General features: G+C 45.1%; 1 protein-coding gene across 4 annotated transcripts in view; it reads left to right on the forward strand.

The window, feature by feature from the left end:
* Positions 1 to 20,617, forward strand: part of LOC147113864 (uncharacterized) — an 87,020-nt gene that overhangs the window by 719 nt on the left and 65,684 nt on the right. The window lies entirely within an intron of this gene.

Below are 20,617 nucleotides of genomic sequence, written 5' to 3' on the forward strand. Positions count from 1 at the left end.
AAATCACTGTCCCGTGTTTGTGCTTGAACAGGCAAAATTAAGTTGTTTCTTTCAACTTCATTTTTCTTTTTCTGTTTGTGAATTTGTGGCCATTAAGGTGAGGGATGAATAAGCTGGGAAATTCATAAATGACACTATGGCTTGCTAGCTGCTCAACCACGAAGCAACACCTTATTGTAGGAACTGTAAAGGGAAGGAGAACTGTTAGATAAAAGCAAATGACCTTTAAAGACAAAGGAAAGAAGTTGCATTTATATTACACATTATTATACCGTCAGGACATCCTAAAGTGCTTCACATGCATTCAGTTACTTTTTGAAATGCAGTCACTTGTTGCGGCAGCCAATTTGCATACATCATGTTTCCATAAACAGCCAATGAGATGAATAACCAGTTACTGTGTTTTTGATAGTCTTGGTTGAGGGTGGAATGTTGGACAGAACACAGGGAGAACTCTGCTCTTCTTCAAATAGTACCATGAGATCTTTTACGTTCACCTGATCAAAGAGATGGAGCCTTGGGTTACTGTCTCATCTGAACAATGTTTGAAAACCTAGGTATCAACTCTGACAAAGCAACACTACCTCAGTGCACTAAAGTATCGGCGTACGCCATGTGTTCAATGAATGAGACTTAAACCCGCAAGCTTCTGACTCAGAGGGGAGAGTACGGCCAAATGAACCAAGCTGGCACCTTAAACAGTACTTGAACCCATTTCAGAGTATTCAAGAGCTGCTGCAATGATGGATTATGATTGGGTGCATTGTGAGGCCAAGAGGGTTATTAGGCAGTTGCAATTGGATCAATTGATCGTATTCATCTGCAAGGATAAAAATTACACAAAGTGATCGTAAATTGTTTTTCCATTGGCTTAAGTCTGTTATCAGCCATGTTCAAAGATCTTCTTGTAGGCTATTGTCAATGACTGACTAGTGGGGTGCGCCCCAACAAAATGGAGCGAGTATTTTTGGGTCTGGAGAGCTGAGATGAGCCCCGATTTTAACTCCGAGTGGGAATCTGGTGGGCGGGGGCTGAGGCGAGTGACAAACCCTCTTTGACCTCAGCAGCTTGAGGCTCGGGAGATTTTAACGCTCGGGCTTCATCTGCATGCCCCCTGGTCAGTTGCCCACTTGAAACTGACAGGTAGCAGCAGCTGGCTGGCGAATGGAATGGGTGGGAATGGAATGCAGCTGGTGGGAATGGAATGTTGGACAACAGGAGGCCATCTGCTGGGTCCAAAGGAACATTCCTGGCACTCGGGCAAGTCATGGGGAGGGGATTTTGAGATGGCCTTGCGATCGAGAAGTGGGGGTGTCCAAGGCTGGGGAGACCTAAACTTTCCTTGTGGGGCCTAGACGAGTACTCCTGCATATTTAAAGAAAAATCTTGCCAGTTTCAGGTGGGTGTCCTTACTGCCTGTTCAGAAGAGCAGGTCAAAATGAAAAACTGCAGGAAGAGAGCGGGATGTTGGCGATTAAGAGTCTCGGCTGATTGTAACTGATTGACCTCCTGTTTTTGGCAGGCAGCCATGGTTAAAATCACCCCTATGGTGTCTGACCTAACAAGGTATACTATTCATCAATCTGCATGGAAGCTGGAAAAACTAGTGGCATGTGCTATACTGTTGGAAGACCTTAATAAATCAATTTGAGGGGAAAAAGTGGATTCTGCACTGCATCACATAGCTACGGATAGGGCAGTAGGTGTGGGCAATATTTATGCTGAATTCCTAAGTGCTATTCTATACAAAAGGTGATGGAATAGCAATGGTCTTAGGGGGCAAACCTCCAATGCCCAAATAGCATCAGAAACATGTTGGATGCCATATTGGTTCGGGCACTGAAGAGGGATCCCCGGTGTCCGCTTAAACCAGGTATTAGGCCCCTTGAATATGCTAATAAGAAGCCTAACACCTGTATGAGCGCTCAAACCAGAAATTGGTTTGCCTAGATTGCTGCAGGTGTGCTCCTCTCGGCGCCACATTAAAACTACATTTCACTGTCAGCCTGTTTCCCCCCCTCCCCCTGCCCCATTGACTAAAAGTTGCCTCTGGGGCTGCCATGGCACTCGCAGCTCCAATTCGGGATTTCTAGGCCAGTGTCTGATGCAGAAGCTGCCAGCTGTGGGAGCAAGTTCCCAAATCCTGGATTTTAACTGAGACATGTATGGGTAGGTTGGAGAATTTCTTAACCTATCTCTCTCAAAAGAGAAGATTCCACTATATAGAAGCATAGATTGGTTACAGCACAGAAGGAGGCCATTCAGCCTGGCGAGCCCGTGCCAGCTCTCTGCAAGAGCACTTTAACTAGTCCCACTCCACTGCCCTTTCCCCATAGCCCTGCAAATTTATTTTGTTCAGGTAATTGTCCAATTCCATTTTGAAAGCCACGGTTGAATCGGCCTCCACCACCCTTTCAGGCAGTGAATTCCAGATCCTAACCACTCGCTGTGCAAAACAGTTTTTCCTCATGTCACCTTTGGTTCTTCTGCCAATCATCTTAAATGTGTGTCCTCTGGTTCTCGACCCTTCTGCCAATGGGAACAGTTTCTCTCTATCTACTCTGTCTAGACCCCTCATTCAGTTTGGCGCTGCGTATAACGGGTGGCCGAAGTTTTCATTAATGATGTATTGGATAGAGTATATTTTACAGGCATATCTGAAAATCTCCTTTTGAAGGCCACAAGTTAAACATAGATGAGGAAGACCATTCAACCCATTTTAGGTCATCCATCCAGAAAGTCCTGACACTCTCCCATTTCAACATCTAATTTTTCTTCAATCATTTTGGGGTATTTGCCTTTGCTACTCTACCTATTCCGGAATATGTATGAATATGTATACGTATTCCATATGTATGGCATATATGTCTTCACACTTTGTATGAAGAAGAACTTACTGATGTCCATGTAAAATTTACCGGCCTAGAAATTCGTCTTGGGCGGTGGTGTAAAACAGGCGGTATCGGATCGGTCACCCATTATATGCCACGCCTGATAATTCAGTTAGGCGCTGCGTATAACCGGCGGCCAATCGATACCGCCCATTTTGCACCACTGCCCGAGACGAATTTCTAGACCACCATTTACTTGTTTGAACTTGTGTCCTATTTTTGCAATTTAATTTAATAGAATATTCCAGAATTGCCTCTTCTATAATGTTTACTATAATATACCTCTAAGATTACCTCTCAGATTTCTTCTTTCAAGGCTGAAAAATTCCAAGTTTCCTAACTCAGACACCTGACAATATAGGAAAGCTTTTCCAAGTACTTGCCTGTAGCGAGATAACTGACACACTGCAAGGAACCATCAGAAAATTGTGGCTCAGCTACCTGTAATTTTATAGCCAGTGATTTCAATGGGTGAAAAATTAAAGTCAGTAGGCCCCTGATTTTCTATGTGAGCTATCTCACTGTGGGCAAGGACTAGAAAATTTTAGCCTGAGGGATCAGCCTTGTCGCTTTTCTCTGCACGGCCTCAGATGCTTGAATCCCTTACAACTCAGTAACAGAATTGGACACAGTACTCAAGGTGTGGTCACACTGGTGCACTTTTAAGCATGACTTCCTCTCACTTTTACCCTCCTATTTTGGCTATATAGTTTAGCTTTTTATTTACTTTGTTGATTGCTGCTTGAGTTATGTTGGAATGGGAGGAAGTGCTGAGTGGAGTGCCTCAGGGATTGGTATTGAGATTGTGATTGTTTCCAATTTACATTAATGACTTGGATTCAGAAGCTCAATGCAAAGTGGTCAAAATTGGCAGAGGATGTCAAACTAGGAGGGGCAGTTCAATCTAAGAATGCAGCTCTGGAACTACAAAATGAGTTGGGCAAAATATGTAAGTGGATAAAATAATGGCAGATGAAATTTAATATAGATAAGTGTCAATTACTGCACATAGGAAGAAAAAAAGTGATATATATATACTCTGTAAATGGTGTCCAGAAAACTGAGTGAAATCAAAAGTGTGTTATATACTTGGATATAGAGCTTTCGCTTCTTTCCACTAGTTTTGCACCCAGATTCCAGCACACTCGGCCAAACAAGTGCAAAAGATCGGGGAATTTTAAATGTAAACATTAGGGGCTAGAAATTGGCCTACTTAGTGCCTCCCGTTATCAACTCTAGAGGGCGATAATGGGGCGCTAACGACTTACCGCCCGGGCACGACGAGATGAATGACTCCTGCTAATTTGACCTGGAGGTTTGTAGCAGCGGTAACACTCTGCGCCATGATCTCCTGTGCCCGGAGATCATGACATCATTGCCGTATGCATTGCCCCGGACCCAAACTTCAGTTCCACCACCTGCAGCATCGCCGAGCGAAAACAACGACAGCTGCAGGAGGCGTTGTTTGGCAGGCTGGGCGCTTTGGGGGTGGAACTTAAAGAAATGGAAGGTTGCCGAGGTAAGTAGCAAAATTTCTAAAATGGCTTTTTTCAATTTTTTTAAATTCTCCTGGACCGCGATCGATAAGCTCGACATTCTGCTGGCGTGCAGGGGGCTGATCGGGCTGGATCACGGCTGCCATCGGGGACCAGCTAACTGGTCCCAATGCAGAGCCTGCAGTGCTGGCCCTTCCCTTTAAGGGAGGGAAGGCAACGCTGCACCAGTACCGTCCCATCTGCGTCCTTTAGTGCTCCAGGAAGGAAATGGAGTACTTGATTTAGTGCTCCACTTCCTGGAACGCCAACACCAAATTTAGAAAAAGCTGGGAATCGTTGGCGCTTGGCGCTAAGTTTCCCAGCTTTCAAAAGTTACTGCCCCCAAATGGGGCGAGGCCAAATTTCTAGCCCCTAGGTTTTTTGGCGATCTTTTACATTGGTTTAAGATTCAATTCGCCTGGATCAGGCCCTGCCCACAAAACTGGCCACGCACACGGGTCGACATTGAGTTTCTGTTGATTGTACTGTTTCAGGAAGGCTTTTCAAATTGCGCTTGTTTTCTTAGGCGCACAGGCACTAGTAGGCATGTTTTAAAAGTTTTAACACATCAAGAACTATTTAATTTATTAAGAAACTGATTAGGGTACAGCAATGAAAGTAATAAATGGTTCAGTATAGTTTTTTTAAGTCATTTTCAGTGATTTAAAATCAGGTTAGGGCTGGAATTATAACTTGGAGGCGGATAGAGAACAAGGGGGGTTGGAATGCGGTCGGGAAACCTGGGAGAATGGGTTTCCCTCAGGCCCTGCCGAATTTAACGGCAGGCCCTGCCGAATTTAACGGCAGGCCCTACTGAATTTAACGGCAGGGCCTAAGGGAAAAGACTGACGATTGGAGGGGGCTGGAGATCGGGGGGATGGGTAGCAAGGCCTGGGATTGGAGGGGGCTGGAGATCAGGGGTGGGGGGCAGTTTAGGAAGGTCGGGGATAAGAGGGGGTTGGAGATCGGGGGGGTAGGAAGGCTGGGGATCGGAGGCTCATTATTATAACGCAGCCTCATTATAATATTTAAAATGCCAACCTGCTTCCTGTATTAAAGTAAGTCTAATGGGCCTGTACTTACCTGCAGCTGCTTTGTCAACATTTTTGAAAATGGTCACCATGTTAGCCTGTTTTCATTCTACTAATATCTTTCCAGTGTTCCAACGCCTCCCTCATAATCACTGTCAATGCCTCACACAGTGTCTCATTTAGTGCTCTGGGATAAATAGTATGGCATGGATTCCCTCAGCACATCATCCAGCTCATTTATTTATTAGACCCCCCCCCCCACGGCTTTCAGGCAGCCAGCCTGGACAAGTAAAAGTTGCCTGAGTCAATATGGCATCCAGCACCTTTCCAGGGTAGTTCAGGTGCGGCAGATCACGACACAGACTCTGGCATAGATTCGATGGGCTGAATGGCCTCCTTCTGTGCTGTACTATTCTATGATTCTATGACACAAAATTCGGAACTCTAATACTGATTTTATGCCAGAAAAACGGGCAGCCATGAGTTGAGTTTCTCTTCCACTGGGTCATGTAGTAGTCATACATTCTGTCACTATATCTTACCATTGATCTTAGGAGTCAAAGTGCATCGACCTTGCGAACAAGAACTGAACTTGTGATTCAAAATTCACAATGAAAGGAGCAGGAACAGAGAGGGAGCGACTTCTTGCTGATTTTCTCTTCTTCCTCTTGCCCCTCTCCTTGCAGTACAGGCAAGAGTAAAAACTCACCATCTGCTAAATCCCAAACATAAACTTGTAAGCTATCATTCCAGAATGTTTTCAACATCAGCGTTTTTTTCCCTATTTTTATTTATTCTGCCTATGTTTCTCATTTCATTCAATATCTGACTGCCTCTTTCACACATTAGCCACTTATGACCACTTTAGGTAAAATAATTTTATGTATTAGCCATTGCTAGGTTTAATATGCAGGTAATCAGTATTGATGACAGGCTATGTATTAAAATCAAACAAATCGATGCATAGGTAATACTTGAATTAACTTCACCACTATGGTAAAAATAAGTTACTTACAGATTAAATTATATCAATGGTAAGAAAGAACTTGCATTTATATAGTGCATTTTGGCCTTTCCTACAATCTGCCGTCTGAAACCTGATTGAGCTCATTTCAATATATTATAATGAGGGCCAGTGGCACTGCATCTCATATGCGTAATGAATGATGGCCTGCGGCCACAGTCATCTGGCTAGGAAGCTGACGACTGCATTGAACTTTTATTGCACATTGCAGGCAGCCATGAGGGACCACTATAATATCAGCCAGGGTTCAGTATGGGCATGACTTTGTCAGGTGGCTAACACACTTCACTGGAGAGAAAGAGAGAGAATTCATCATCATAATCATCAGCATTATCTTCCTCCTCCTCCTGTGCCACTGGGCACAGGGATTGGGGGCACATGGGATTGGGGGCAAGGTACTGACTTGGATAGAGAACTGGTTGGCAGACAGAAAGCAAAGAGTTGGAATAAACGGGTCTTTTTCCGAGTGGCAGGCAGTGACTAGTGGGGTACCACAGGGATCGGTCCTTGGACCCCAGCTATTCACAATATATATTAATGATCTAGACAAGGGAACTAGATGTAATATCTCCAGATTTGCAGACGACACAAAGCTGGGTGGGCGTGTGTGCTGTGAGGAGGATGCCGAGAAACTCCAGGATGATTTGGACAGGTTGGGTGATTGGGCAGAAGCATGGCAGATGCAATATAACGTGGATAAATGTGAGGTTATCCACTTTGGTGGCAAAAACAGGAAGGCAGATTATTATCTGAATGGCAATAGATTGGGAGAAGGGGAAGTGCAGTGAGACCTGGGTGTCCTTGTGCACCAGTCGCTGAAAGTAAGCATGCAGGTGCAGCAGGCGGTTAAGAAGGCAAATGGTATGTTGGCCTTCATAGCGAGAGGGTTTGAGTACAGGAACAAGGATGTCTTGCTGCAGTTGTACAGGGCCTTGGTGAGACCACACCTTGAGTATTGTGTGCAGTTTTGGTCGCCTTATCTGAGGGAGGATGTTCTTGCCATGGAAGGAGTTCAGCGAAGATTCACCAGGCTGATACCTGGGATGGCAGGAATGACGTATGAGGAGAGATTGGGTCGATTGGGCTTGTACTTGCTGGAGTTTAGAAGAATGAGAGGGGATCTCATTGAAACTTATAAAATTCTGACAGGACTGGACAGACTAGATGCAGGAAGGATGTTCCCAATGGTCGAGGAGTCCAGAACCAGGGGTCACAGTCTAAGGATAAGGGGTATGCCATTTAGGACAGAAATGAGGAGGAATTTCTTCACCCAGAGAGTGGTGAACCTGTGGAATTCTCTACCACAGAAGGCAGTAGAGGCCAATTCATTAAATATATTCAGGAAGGAGTTGGATATATTTCTTAAGGCTAAAGGGATCAAGGGGTATAGGGAGAAAGCAGGGACCGGGTACTGAATTTGAATGATCAGCCATGATCGCATTGAATGGCGGAGCAGGCTCGAGGGGCCAAATGGCCTACTCCTGCTCCTATCTTCTATGTTTCTATGATCAATCCTTGCACTGGATCAGCTAGGCTCAAGGCCCACCCAATATTGCGTCTCGGGCCTCATTAACATCAGACTGGCGAGCTGCAGGCATCTGCTGGGCATCACCAGGAAGGTGGTGGCCTGCAGCGGTCCCTGGTTAGGCCACATGTAGACCTGGTTTTCCTGAACATAGCTGGACTGACGCCAGCTGCATTTGGGGCAAACCAATGTGATAAAGAAGCAATCAAACAGATGTGTTCAATTCTGGGCACCACACTTTAGTGAGGCTTTGGAGAGGGTGCAGAAGAGATTTACTAGAATGGTTCCAGGGATGAGGGATTACAGTTACGTGGATAGATTCGAGAAACTGAGGTTATTCTCCTTAGAGCAGAGAAGGCTAAGAGGAGATTTGATAGAGGTGTTTAAAATCATGAAGGGTTTAGATAGAGTAAATAAAGAGAAACTGTTTCCAATGGCTGAAGGGTCGCTAACGAAAGGGCACAAATTTAAGGTGATTGGCAAAAGAACCAAAGGCGACCTGAGGATAAACCTTTTTTACACACCGAGTGGGTAGGAGTTGGAATGCACTGTCTGATAGGGCGGTGGATACAGATTTAATAGTAGCCTTCAAAAGGGAATTGGATAAATACTTGGAGGAGAAAAAATTGCAGGGATATGGGGAAAGAGCGGGGGAGTGGGACTAACTGGACTTCGAAAGACTCAATGGGCCAAATAGCCTCCTTCTGTGCTGTACTATCCTATGATTCTATGTTAGGTCCCTTTATTTGCAGGCACAGGCCCGGGATGCCTCTTTTAATGCCTATACCAATATGGCAGGTGGCACATTTCTGGCTTAGAATGTGCCCACACATGCCACATACCATATTCAATGCTTTAGCACCCATTTTATGCCTGTCAGTGAATTTCTAGGCCAGTATATGCATACCTATGATTCTCTAGGCAGACTGTGATACAGTTCTGTCACATACTGTAAAGTAACCTCCAGCCAATCTCCAAGGAAGACATGCCACTGTTATTGAGTACACACATGTAGCCTTACGTGAGCCTCTTTTACAATCTCTGCCATGGGAGGATCTGCTGCATTTATTTCTCAGAAAGACTACAAAAAGCTCCATCAATGTGAAGGTCATCTGTGCCCATATGTAGGTGAGTGCCTGCTTTCCTGGCAACAGTTTTGATACCTGTACTTTAAAGCAGTTCATCATGCCCCTAATATTGACACAGAAAAGAAAATGCAACATTGGTTCCTATGCTACCCTCTGCAGCCCTGGCTCATGACACTTCTACAGCAGCAATGAACAGCTGCCAAGCACACATATATGGAGCAATCATGTATGACCGCCATTATCAAATGCACCATAGGAATGGTGAAGCAAAGATTCAGTTTTACAATGCCACCTCCCAAAGTCTCAAAATCATCACCATTTACCGCATGCTTCACAACTTTACAGTAGAATGAGAAATCAACATGGATTATTCAAAGAAAGATGACAATGAACATTAACAAGTTAATGTGCAGGAGGCAGAGGATGCATCTGTTGAAACACCTTTGCCACCTGTTAGATCCATTTATCAGGCTCTTATCGTCCCAACCACCCCTTGCATGAATAATCCTCCCTACATCTTTACCGTGCCTGTAACATGTGCAACTTTACCTACATTGTTTTCACCTCCAACTGAAATTCTTGTCACCATTTCAATAGACTGGCCTGCCTGCTTTATCACGCATGAACAATCATTGGAGGGGGTTGGCAGAAGAGTCCAGATTTGTTGTTATCCTGAGAGACAGTAATCTATACCCATTCTCTGCCTGCCCCTGCTACTGGGAAGTCTCTCACCATTACTACTGCCCAGCATGACATCAGAGACCAATGACAGCAATGAGATTGTTAAAGCTTCTATCCAAGGCTCTCCATGTGATAGCCAAGCCTTTCCAAAGCAGAGGGTTTCCTGTTGCACATTGCAGTCCAAGGTCTCTGTGGCAACAGGTTGAACATTCAGGAACGATGCAATGATGCACGGTGGCATAGTGGTTAGCACTGTTGCCTCACAGCGCCAGGGACCCGGGTTCGAATCCGGCCTCGGGCGACTGTCTGTGTGGAGTTTGCACATTCTCCCCGTGTTTGCGTGGGTTTCCTCCGGGTGCTCCGGTTTCCTCCCACAGTCCAAAGATGTGCAGGTTAGGTTGATTGGCTATGATAAATTGACCCTTAGTGTTAGGGGGATTAAATACGTGGGGTTACAGGATAGGGTGGGATATGTGTTGGTGTAGGGGTTACGGGGATTGGGTGGGATATGTGTCGGTGCAGGCTCGATGGGCCGAAATGGCCTCTATCTGCACTGTTGTGATTCTGTGATTGGTCTTTGGATCTCTGCTATGGGAGGATCTGCTGCACATGTCCCTGGATTTGCCATATGCTCCATGGCGGACTGCAGTGTTTCAATTTTGTGCACTAATGCAAAACATTTGTAGGTTGTGGACTCCTGCACATCAGCCATCATCTGTTGAAAGTGGTTTGGTGCAGTCTCCAATAACTTAGAAAGCAGCCTTCTTCTAAATGCAGGTTGCTAAGGTCCACACCCTTGCCCGGAGGATGGATGAAGGACAGCGGGTTCCTGCTTCTCTTCGGCTACCGCCTTCTGCTCACTCATGCTCTGTGTATCACCCAACTTACTCTCCTTAACTTGACTGCCTAAATCCTCAGGGTGGATACATTATCTGAAGTTTTGCAAGTGAGGGATAAAGAATGCTGTGATCTGCCGGCTTCTTTCACAATGTTGGACCCTGATTCAGTTTCATGTGACACACCTAGAGAAAGAGAATAGGAAGAATTGTTATCTGACATCAAAGTGTACTTCAGCGTATGGCTTGGTTCCACTGAGAGGGAAAATAAGAGCAGAAGAAGTTTGGTGCAAAGCTTGAGTTAGGGCTAGAGTTCCTGATTTTTCTCTCCCACAGATCTCTCGGGCTACATCCTCAGAGTCCTCTCTTGTAAACAGAGAACATAGAGAGATACACGTATCAGCAGGTAGCCCATAGTGGGCGTGATCACTTGAACATTCCTAATACAGGTACAGTAGGTTGAAGGCTTTGATAGTGATCAACAGTTGAAAATGTAAGGGAAGCAACACCTAATTTGAAGGGAGCTGCTGCAAGTGCATCATGCTGTATAATGGGTGTCCATGGAAAGCACTCAAAATACTCTACGACTTTGTACATGTGAAGTAACAACATACCATTCAGATTTAATACTTATTAATATAAAGTATTAGGATATTAATATAGAGTTATCATGGCATCTCCATCTTAGTACAACTTGTGAGATCATTAAATATTTTGCAGCACTGCAGCCAGGTTTGCTGAATAGTGCAGTTGACGGTAATACATGTTGCCACCTTTTGCTAGGCATCCTGAGCCACTTGTCTTGCCATCTGCCAACAATTTGCAGGAAAGTGGTTCTCCCTCCTCTGGTACACTTGCTGCAATAATATTTCCAGTGAACTTAGCATATAAGTCATCAAAAATTTCACTCACAAAGCCTTTCAAATGCTTCTACAGCACTATCAGTTAGAAATTGTGGGACTCTTCTGAAATATATGTTCAATTTACACAACGCCAGTACTTATCCCACACAATTCATGCTGTGGAACTCGTTTTCATACACCCTGGGCTGGAAGCAATGGTTTTAGCACTACATTGTAATTAAACACATTTGCGTAGGACATTTTGAACAATAAAGAAAAAGACTGACTATTGTATTTCAACAAAAGAAATAACAATTGAATCCTCTGGGTACTTGGCTTCTTTTGTATTTACAATGCACAAATACTTAGCCCTGCCTAAGATGGGAAGTAGTAATGCTAAATATAGTAAAGAGCAATGGAACAAAACAACCCAGCGCAGTCTTTAACATCTTGGCATGCATATTCAGAGGTCAGATTTTATTCACATTGCACTACCATCAGAAAGCACTATTAGCACAGTGTCTAGCATCAGCATTCTTTGCTCGGAAACCACAGCAAGATCATTTCATGTCCCCCATTAACAATAGTGTAGAATTTTCATACAGTAGGCTGGGGGAAATAAATCCCTATTAATGTGGCACAGTAAGGATTCCTGTAGTGTTTTGTGATAGAGGAGCTGATAATATATTGCCTGTTGTGCTGCTGTACATTAGCTGCATTATAGGGCAAGGGGGTTCAGCACCTCATGCGTAAATAACACTATAACACAGTCCTAAAATGCCCATAGTACTCACAGGAGGTGTTTCCTCATAAAGAGGTAGGAGAAATAGCATAAGGATTTTAGATATGTTCCAGCAGCATGTTTACATAACCCACAAAGTTTTTTGAAATGTACCAGAATTGCAACAGCTCTTAATATGCCACTAGATGGAGGATTCTACCGCAGAATAACAGTTGACGCTGCACATTAAAATAAGTCAAACAGAAAAGTAAACCTGATTAAAGAAATGATTCTAACACATAACAAACAGGACCAGTGAGCCTGTCTGCCAACCGTCTAAGCCATTACCTTCCCTTCATCCCCCCCATCCCCCCAGCCACACAATCTCCTTATACGCACCCATATCTAGGTGTCATCTGCAAACAAGTGGATCTTTCCCCAGTGCCGTCATCCTGATTGTTAATAAATGTGGTGAAAAGCAATGATCCTACCACCAATCCTTGCAAGACTCCACTAGTGACTGACCCCCAAGTGGAGCCACTACCATTAATAACTGTTCCCTGCCTGCTCAAATGCTATCAATTCTTTCTGCCCATCAATCCCACAAGCTGCAACCTTGCTAAGAAGCTAAGCAGCCTTCAATGTGGTACCTTACTAAAGGCTTTTTGAAAGTCCAGATACACAGAGGTCAATTTTCATTTTGGGAGCAATAGGTGGATTTACCCACCCGAAGAGGCACCGGCGACAGGCTGAACCATTTCCATGGATGGGCCTCATTACAAAAATAAAGGTGAACTGCCAGCTCTGAACAAGCACTGACAGGCAGCTCATGGATCTGGGGGTGGGGGGTGTTTGGCAGGGCTAAATTTGGCAGACCTGCTGCAGAGCCAAGCCAGAAGGGAGTCATTAAAGGGAGGGGATAATCCTGGGCAGGACTTGGAGGGACTAGCAGCATGTGGGAAGATTTTTGTAGAGCCAAGAGAAGCATTCATGCTCCTCCTGGCTCCACAAAAATGAATAGCACAACTATTTTTGTTGGGGGGTGGGGGTTGTGTGTTCTAAGCAGCCTGCAGGGGCCCCTTTAAGGACATAAGAACATAGGAAATAGGAGCAGGAGTAGGCCATTCGGCCCCTCGAGTCTGCTCCGCCATTCAATAAGATCATAGCTGATCTGATCTTGGCCTCAACTCCACTTTCCTGCCCACTCCCCATAACCTTTGATTCCCCTGTTTTTCAACTATCTGTCTATCTCTGCCTTGAATATATTCAATGACCCAGCCTCCACAGCTCTCTGGGGTAGAGAATTCCAAAGGTTCACGACCCTCTGAGAGAAGAAATTCCTCCTCATCTTTGTTTTAAATGGGCGACCCCTTATTCTGAAACCATGCCCCCTAGTTCTAGATTACCCCACGAGGGGAAACATCCTCTCTGCATCTACCCTGTCAAGCCCCCTCAGAATCTTATATGTTTCAATAAGATCATCTCTCATTCTTCTAAACTCCAATGAGTATAGGCCCAACCTGCTCAACCTTTCCTCATTAAACAACCCCTTCAACTCAGGAATCAACCTCGTGAACCTTCTCTGAACTGCCTCCAATGCAAGTATATCTTTCCTTAAATAAGGAGACCAAAACTGTACGCAGTACTCCAGGTGTGGCCTCACCAACGCCCTGTACAGTTGTAGCAAGACTTCCTAACTTTTATGCTCCATCCCCCTTGCAATAAAGGCCAATATTCCATTTGCCTTCCTAATTACTTGCTGCACCTGCATGCTAACTTTTTGTGTTTCATGTACGAGGACACCCAGATCCTTCAGTACCGCAGCATCCTGTAGTCTCTCTCCATTTAAATAATATTTTGCTTTTTTATTCTTCCTATCAAAGTGGATAACCTCACATTTTCCCACATTAAACTCCATCTGCCAAATTTTTGCCCACTCCCTTTGCAGACTCTTTGGGCTGAATTTTATCAATGGAGGCGTGTAGGAGGCGGGACTACAACTTTTAGAGTTATAGTCCCGCCTCCATCGAGTTGTGGCCAACCCACTCGATTTTCACTTGATTGACCTTGTTGAGCCCGCCCAGTGGGCTCAGCAGGACAATTAAGGGCAACCCGGCAACAGGTCACTTCACAGATTGACATTTCATCTGTCAAGACCTTTTGACAGATGAAATATCAGCGTTTGACAGCTCTTTGAAGCTGTCAAACACTGACAATCTGTACTCTAAGTTAATTCCTTCCTCTCAGGCTAATTTAGAGATCTCCCCAGAACAGCAAGCAGAATGCTGCAGATTTTGACAGCTCGTGGCCATTCTGCTTTCTGTGCCGGTGAGATGAGGGACTCCCGAGACCTGAAGGAAGGAAGGCTGCGAAGGTAAGTAAAACTTCTTTAAACACTTTACACACACCAAACACACTTACCTCTGCACTCATGCACCCATCACTCACCTGAACACCGGACATCTCGAACCCTCCAAGTCCTTCAGCCCGACGGTCTGCCTTGCTAACTTGGCATGGGTTGGAGCTGTCGGGAAGCCCACACTTCAGGGATAAAAATAGGGATTAGGCTAAAAACTGCTTGTTAACTACCTGTTAACAGGCAGTTAATTGTCACTTATCCCCTTCCCGCCTCTGGGAGGCGGCTCCCAGCACAGGTCGGGTACCTGCCTCCTGTGAAACGGGCATGGAGGCAGGTTGGGGGCGGGATGGGTTCGTGCCCCCTGATTTCACAATTTTAACCCCCCACACGCCTCCAATCCCACCTCAACGGCCTGATGAAATTCGAACCCTTTGTGTACTCCTCACAATTTGCTTTCCCACCTATTTTTGTATCATCAGAAAATTTTGGCAACAGTACACTCGGTCCCTTCATCCAAGTCATTAATATAGATTGTAAATAGTTGAGGTCCCAGCAATGATCCCTGTGGCACTCCACTAGTTACAGTTTGCCAACCTGAAAATGACCCATTTATTCCGACTCTCTGTTTTCTGTCAGTTATCCAATCCTCCATCCAGTCTAATATATTACACCTAACACCGTGAGCTCTTATCTTGTGCAGTAACCTTTTATGCAGCACCTTATCGAATGCCTTCTGGAAATCCAAATACACTACATCTACTGGTTCCCCTTTATCCACCCTGCTTGTTACATCCTCAAAGAACTCTAGCAAATTTGTCAAACACGATTTCCCTTTCATGAAACCTGCTTGATTGTATTATGATTTTCTAAATGTTCTGCTATTACTTCCTTAATAATGGATGCCAGCATTTTCCCAATGACAGATGTTAGGCTAACTGGCCTATAGTTTCCTGCTTTCTGTCTCCCTCCTTTCTTGAATAGGGGAGTTACATTTGAAGTTTTCCAATCCACTGGGACCTTTCCAGAATCCAGGGAATGTTGGTAGATTACAACCAATGCATCCACTATCTCTGCAGCCACTTCTTTTAAAACCTTAGGATGCAGGCCATCAGGTCCAGGGGACTTGTCAGCCTTTAGTCCCATTAGTTTGCCTAGTACTTTTTCTCTAGTGATAGTGATTGTTTTAAGTTCCTCTGTCCCTATAGCCCCTTGATTGTCAATTATTATTGGAATGCTTTTAGTGTTTTCTGCCATGAAGACTGATACAATTATTTGTTCAAAGTCTCTGCCATTTCCTTGTTTCCCATTATTAATATCCCAGTCTCATTCTCTAAGGGACCAACATTTACTTTAGCTACTCTCTTCCTTTTTATATACCTGTAGAAGCTCTTACTGTCTGTTTTTATATTTTTAGCTAGTTTACTCTCATAATCTATCTTCTCCCTCTTTATTATTTTTTTAGTCATCCTTTGCTGGTTTCTAAAAATTTCCCAATCCTCTGGCCTACCACTAATCTTTGCAACATTGTATGCCTTTTCCTTCAATTTGATACCATCCTTCACTTCCTTAGTTAGCCACGGATGGTTCATCCTTCTCATGCAATCTTTCTTTCTCACTGGAATAAACCTTTGCTGAGAGTTATGAAATAGCTCATTAAATGTCTGCCACTGCTTATCTACCATCTTATCCTTTAATCTATTTTCCCAGTCCACTTTAGCCAACTCTGTCTTCATACCTTTATAATTGCCTTTATTTAAGTTTAGGACAGTAGTTTCAGACACAAGTTTCTCACCCTCAAACTGAATTTGAAATTCAATCATGCTATGATCACTCTTCCCTAGAGGATCCTTCACAATGAGATCATTAATTAATCCTGTCTCATTACACATTACCAGATCTAAAATGCCCTGGTTGGTTCCACAATGTATTCTAAGAAACCATCCCGAATACATTCTATGAACTCGTCCTCAAGGCTACCCTTGCCAATTTGATTTGTCCAATCTATATGAAGATTAAAATCGCCCATGATTATTGCAGTACTTTTCTTACAAGCCCCCATTATTTCTTGATTTATACGCTGTCCTACAGTGTAGCTACTGTTAGGGGGTCTATAGACTACTCCCACCAGTGTCTTCTTTCCCATACTATTTCTTATCTCCACCCAAACTGATTCTACATCTTGATCTTCTGAGCCAATATCAATTCTCACCACTGCACTGATCTCATCCTTTATTAACAGAGCTTCCTACTGGACCACTGGTTTGGCCATTCAACACACATACACTTCACCTAATGGAAGACCAACATTTCATCGAGGTCCTACATACAGCGTAAGACCTCAATTTAAATATTTTTATGAGGCTCACGTACTGCCTAGTGCCCCATTTATGCTGAAGAAAAGGATGGTAGGCAGGTGAAAATCACCCCCACTCTATCAAATGGGTCGCCTCATTCACCAGTGCTGTGACTTCTTCAAAAAATGTAATCGACTTTTCCAGAATCCATGCCAAAAATCCGTACTAACACCAGTTCCGGCAAGATATGCAATACATCTCAATTAATCCTCTCTTGCAACTTGCCGATAACTGACGTTAAACAGGCTTCTCACTTAATTCCTTTTTAAAATATAGGCAACATATGGACCTCTCTTCAGTGCCTGAGAATAATACCAGACTTCAATAAGCAATTAAATATATGAGCCAGTGGCTCATATAACACAGCACTGATTTATTTGCTCATCCTCGGATGAATGTCATTGCACCAGCAGCCTGATATGCTTCAAGGGCTGTAATTTTATCAAGGTCTAGTTCTGCATCCATGCTTATGTGTTCAATCCTCTGCTGCAATATAGGTAGCTGAGCAACATCCTCTCTAGTCCCACCATGGCAGCTGGGGAATTTATATTCAGTTAATTAAATAAATCTGGAATAAAAAGCTAGTATCAGTAATGGTGACCATGAAAACTACTGGATTGTTATAAAAATACATCTGGTTCACAAATGTCCTTTAGTGAAGGAAATCTGCCGTCCTTACCTGGCCTATATGTGACTCCAGACTCACAGCAATGTGATTGACTCTTAACTGCCCTCTGAAATGGCCTAGCAAGCCACTGAGTTGTATTAAACCTCAATGAAAAACAATAATAAGAATAAAACCAGACGGACCACCCGGCATCAACCTCGGCACCATATTTGGACATGACAACGGCACATCTAGCCCAGTCGACCCTGCAAAGTCCTCCTCATGAACATCTGGGGACTTGTGCCAAAATTGGGAGAGCTGTCACACAGACCAATCAGGCAACAGCCTGACATAGTCATACTCACAGAATCATACCTTTAAGCCAACATCCCAGACTCCTCCATTACCATCCCTGGGTATGTCCTGTCCCACCGGCTGACTCTGCTTGACTGCATTATGATTTTCCAAATGCCCTGCTACTGCTTCCTTAATGAAGGACTCCAGCATTTTCCCAACAACAGATTTTAGGCTAACTGGCCTATAGTTTCTGTCTCCCTCCTTTCTTAAATAGGGGTGTTACATTTGCAGTTTTCCAATCTGCTAGGATCTCTCCAGAGTCCAGGGAATTTTGGTATATTGCAACCAATGCATCCACTATCGCTGCAGCCACTTCTTTTAAGACCCTGGGATGCAAGCCATCTGGTCCAGGGAACTTGTCATCTTTTAGTCCCATTATTTTACTAAGTACTTTTTCCTTAGTGATAGTGATTGTCTTTCATTCCCCCCTCCCTGTGGCCCCTTGATTATCCATTATTGGGATTTGTTAGTGTCTTTACTGGAAATGCCCCGCCTCCCTCTTAGGGCGCTGTGAGGGAATATCGCGGCGCCACGTGCCGCAGCGCATACAGTACTACAGGCCTTCCTCCCCTTCTTAAAGGGGAGGAGCCTTGTGCAGCATGACCCGGGCCCAGCTAGGCAACCAGGGATCGGAGTGTCGGCAAAAGAGACCGTCACTCAAGAGAAGTGCCGGGCTTATGGAGCGCAGCCGTCACTCTGTGGGGGGGGGCTGAAGAGGAGGCCAGGAACGGCAACGGGGGCAGGTGCTGGAAGGCGGCCAGCAACAAAAATGACCGCCCGGCACCTCGCCTTTAATTACCGCCGTCCTGGCCGCAGGTAGGCCCCCCTGACCTCGTCAGACATAACATCCAGCAGTAAGTCATGAAGATCGCGGCCGGGGCGCAAGTGGGGCGCTGCGCACAGTGATTATGTCATCGCCGGCGGCGCAGCGCCACGGGGCACTAACGTTTACCGCCGCCACTAACCTCCTGCTGAATTTCGTGGGAAGTGTTGGTGGCACCGCGCCCAGGCGCTAGTTTCTTTAACAGGTGGCGCAAAGCAACCAAATTTTTCCTCCTATGACTCAATGGGCTGGATTTTCATTGAGGAGTTGGGTAGGAGGCGGGAATACAACTTTCGGGGTTGTAGTCCTGCCTCCATCGAGTTCTAGCCAACCCACGTGATTTTGACTTGATTGACCTTGTTGAGCCCGCCCAGCGGGCTCAGCAGGCCAATTAAGGGCTACCCGGCAACAGGTGACGTCACAGATTGATATTTCATCTGTCAAGATCTTTTGACAGATGAAATATCAGCGTTTCACAAACACTGACAATCTGTACTCCAAGTTAATTCCTCTCAGGATGATTTAAAGATCTCTCCAGAACAGAAAGCTGAATGCTGCAATTTTTGACAGATCGTGGCCTTTCTGCTTTCTGTGCCGATGAGATGAGGGACTCCCGAGACCTGAAGGAAGGAAGGCTGTAAAGGTAAGTAAAACATCTTTAAACACTTTAAACACACAATAAACACACTTACCTCTGCACTCATGCACCCATCATGCACCTGAACACCGGACATCTCAACCCCTCCAAGCCCTTCATCCCAACGGCCCGCCTTGCTAACTTGGCGTGGTTTGGAGCCGTCAGGAATCCCACATTTCAACAATGAAAATAGGGATTAGGCTAAAAACTGCCTGTTAACTACTTGCTAACAGGCAGTTAATTGGCACTAATCCCCTTCCCGCCTCGGGGACACGAGTCCCAGTGCGGGTCGGGTACCCGCCTCCTTTGAAACTGGCATGGAGGTGGGTTGGGGGCGGGATGGGTTTGGGGTTTTGGGGATTTTAACCCCCCATATGCCTCCAATCCCGCCTCCATGGCCCAATGAAAATCCTGCCCTATGACTCTATGACGTGGGGCCAATTAGGGACCAAAAAGGAGACCTAAGCATGGAGGCAGAGGCCATGGCTGAGGTACTAAATGAGTCCTTTGCATCTGTCTTTACCAAGGACAAAGATGCTGCCCAAGTCATAGTGAAAGAGGAGGTAGTTGAGATACTGGATGGGATAAAAATTGATAAAGAGGAGGTACTAGAAAGGCTGGCTGTACTTAAAGTAGATAAGTCACCAGGACTGGATGGGATGCATCCTAGGATGCTGAGGGAAGTAAAGGTGGAAATTACAGAGGTACTGGCCATAATCTACCAATTCTCCCTAGATACAGGGGTGCTGCCAGAGGGCTGGAGAATTGCTAATTTTCCATGCTCGTTCAAAAATGGATGTAAGGATAAACCCAGCAACTACAGGCCAGTCAGTTTAACCTCGGTAGTGGGGAAGCTTTTAGAAATGATAATCTGGGACAAAATTAACAGTCACAAGGACAAGTGTGGATTAATTAAGGAAAGCCAGCACAGATTTGTTAAAGGCAAATTGGGGGAAAGATTTGTTAGTGACCATTTTGGGTTGCTAACATCGCCTGGGCCAGCGAAAAATAGCACTGGCGAAAAATAGCACCGGTGAGCACTAAATTCAGTTTTATCGCCCCAAGAGGGAGGCTAAATCAGGGCTCCACTTCCTTCTTAGAGCACTAACCCTGAATATCGGGGCGGTGCGTTCTGCTACGCACTGGGCCACATAGCTCTTCCGCATGGAAGGACTCTTTCCCTCATTAAAGGGGAGAGCCCAAGCCCACAACTCTGCGGGGCCCTACCTGGACCACCGGGGAGCGGGGTGCCGTGCCAGCAGCCCGGCATTCAAGAGGAGTGCCGGGCTGCCAGATCGCGGCATGG

This window comes from Somniosus microcephalus, chromosome 8, assembly GCF_052327205.1.
Source record: "Somniosus microcephalus isolate GS21.2 chromosome 8, FLI_Smic_1.0, whole genome shotgun sequence".
Classification (NCBI taxonomy): Eukaryota; Metazoa; Chordata; class Chondrichthyes; order Squaliformes; family Somniosidae; genus Somniosus; species Somniosus microcephalus.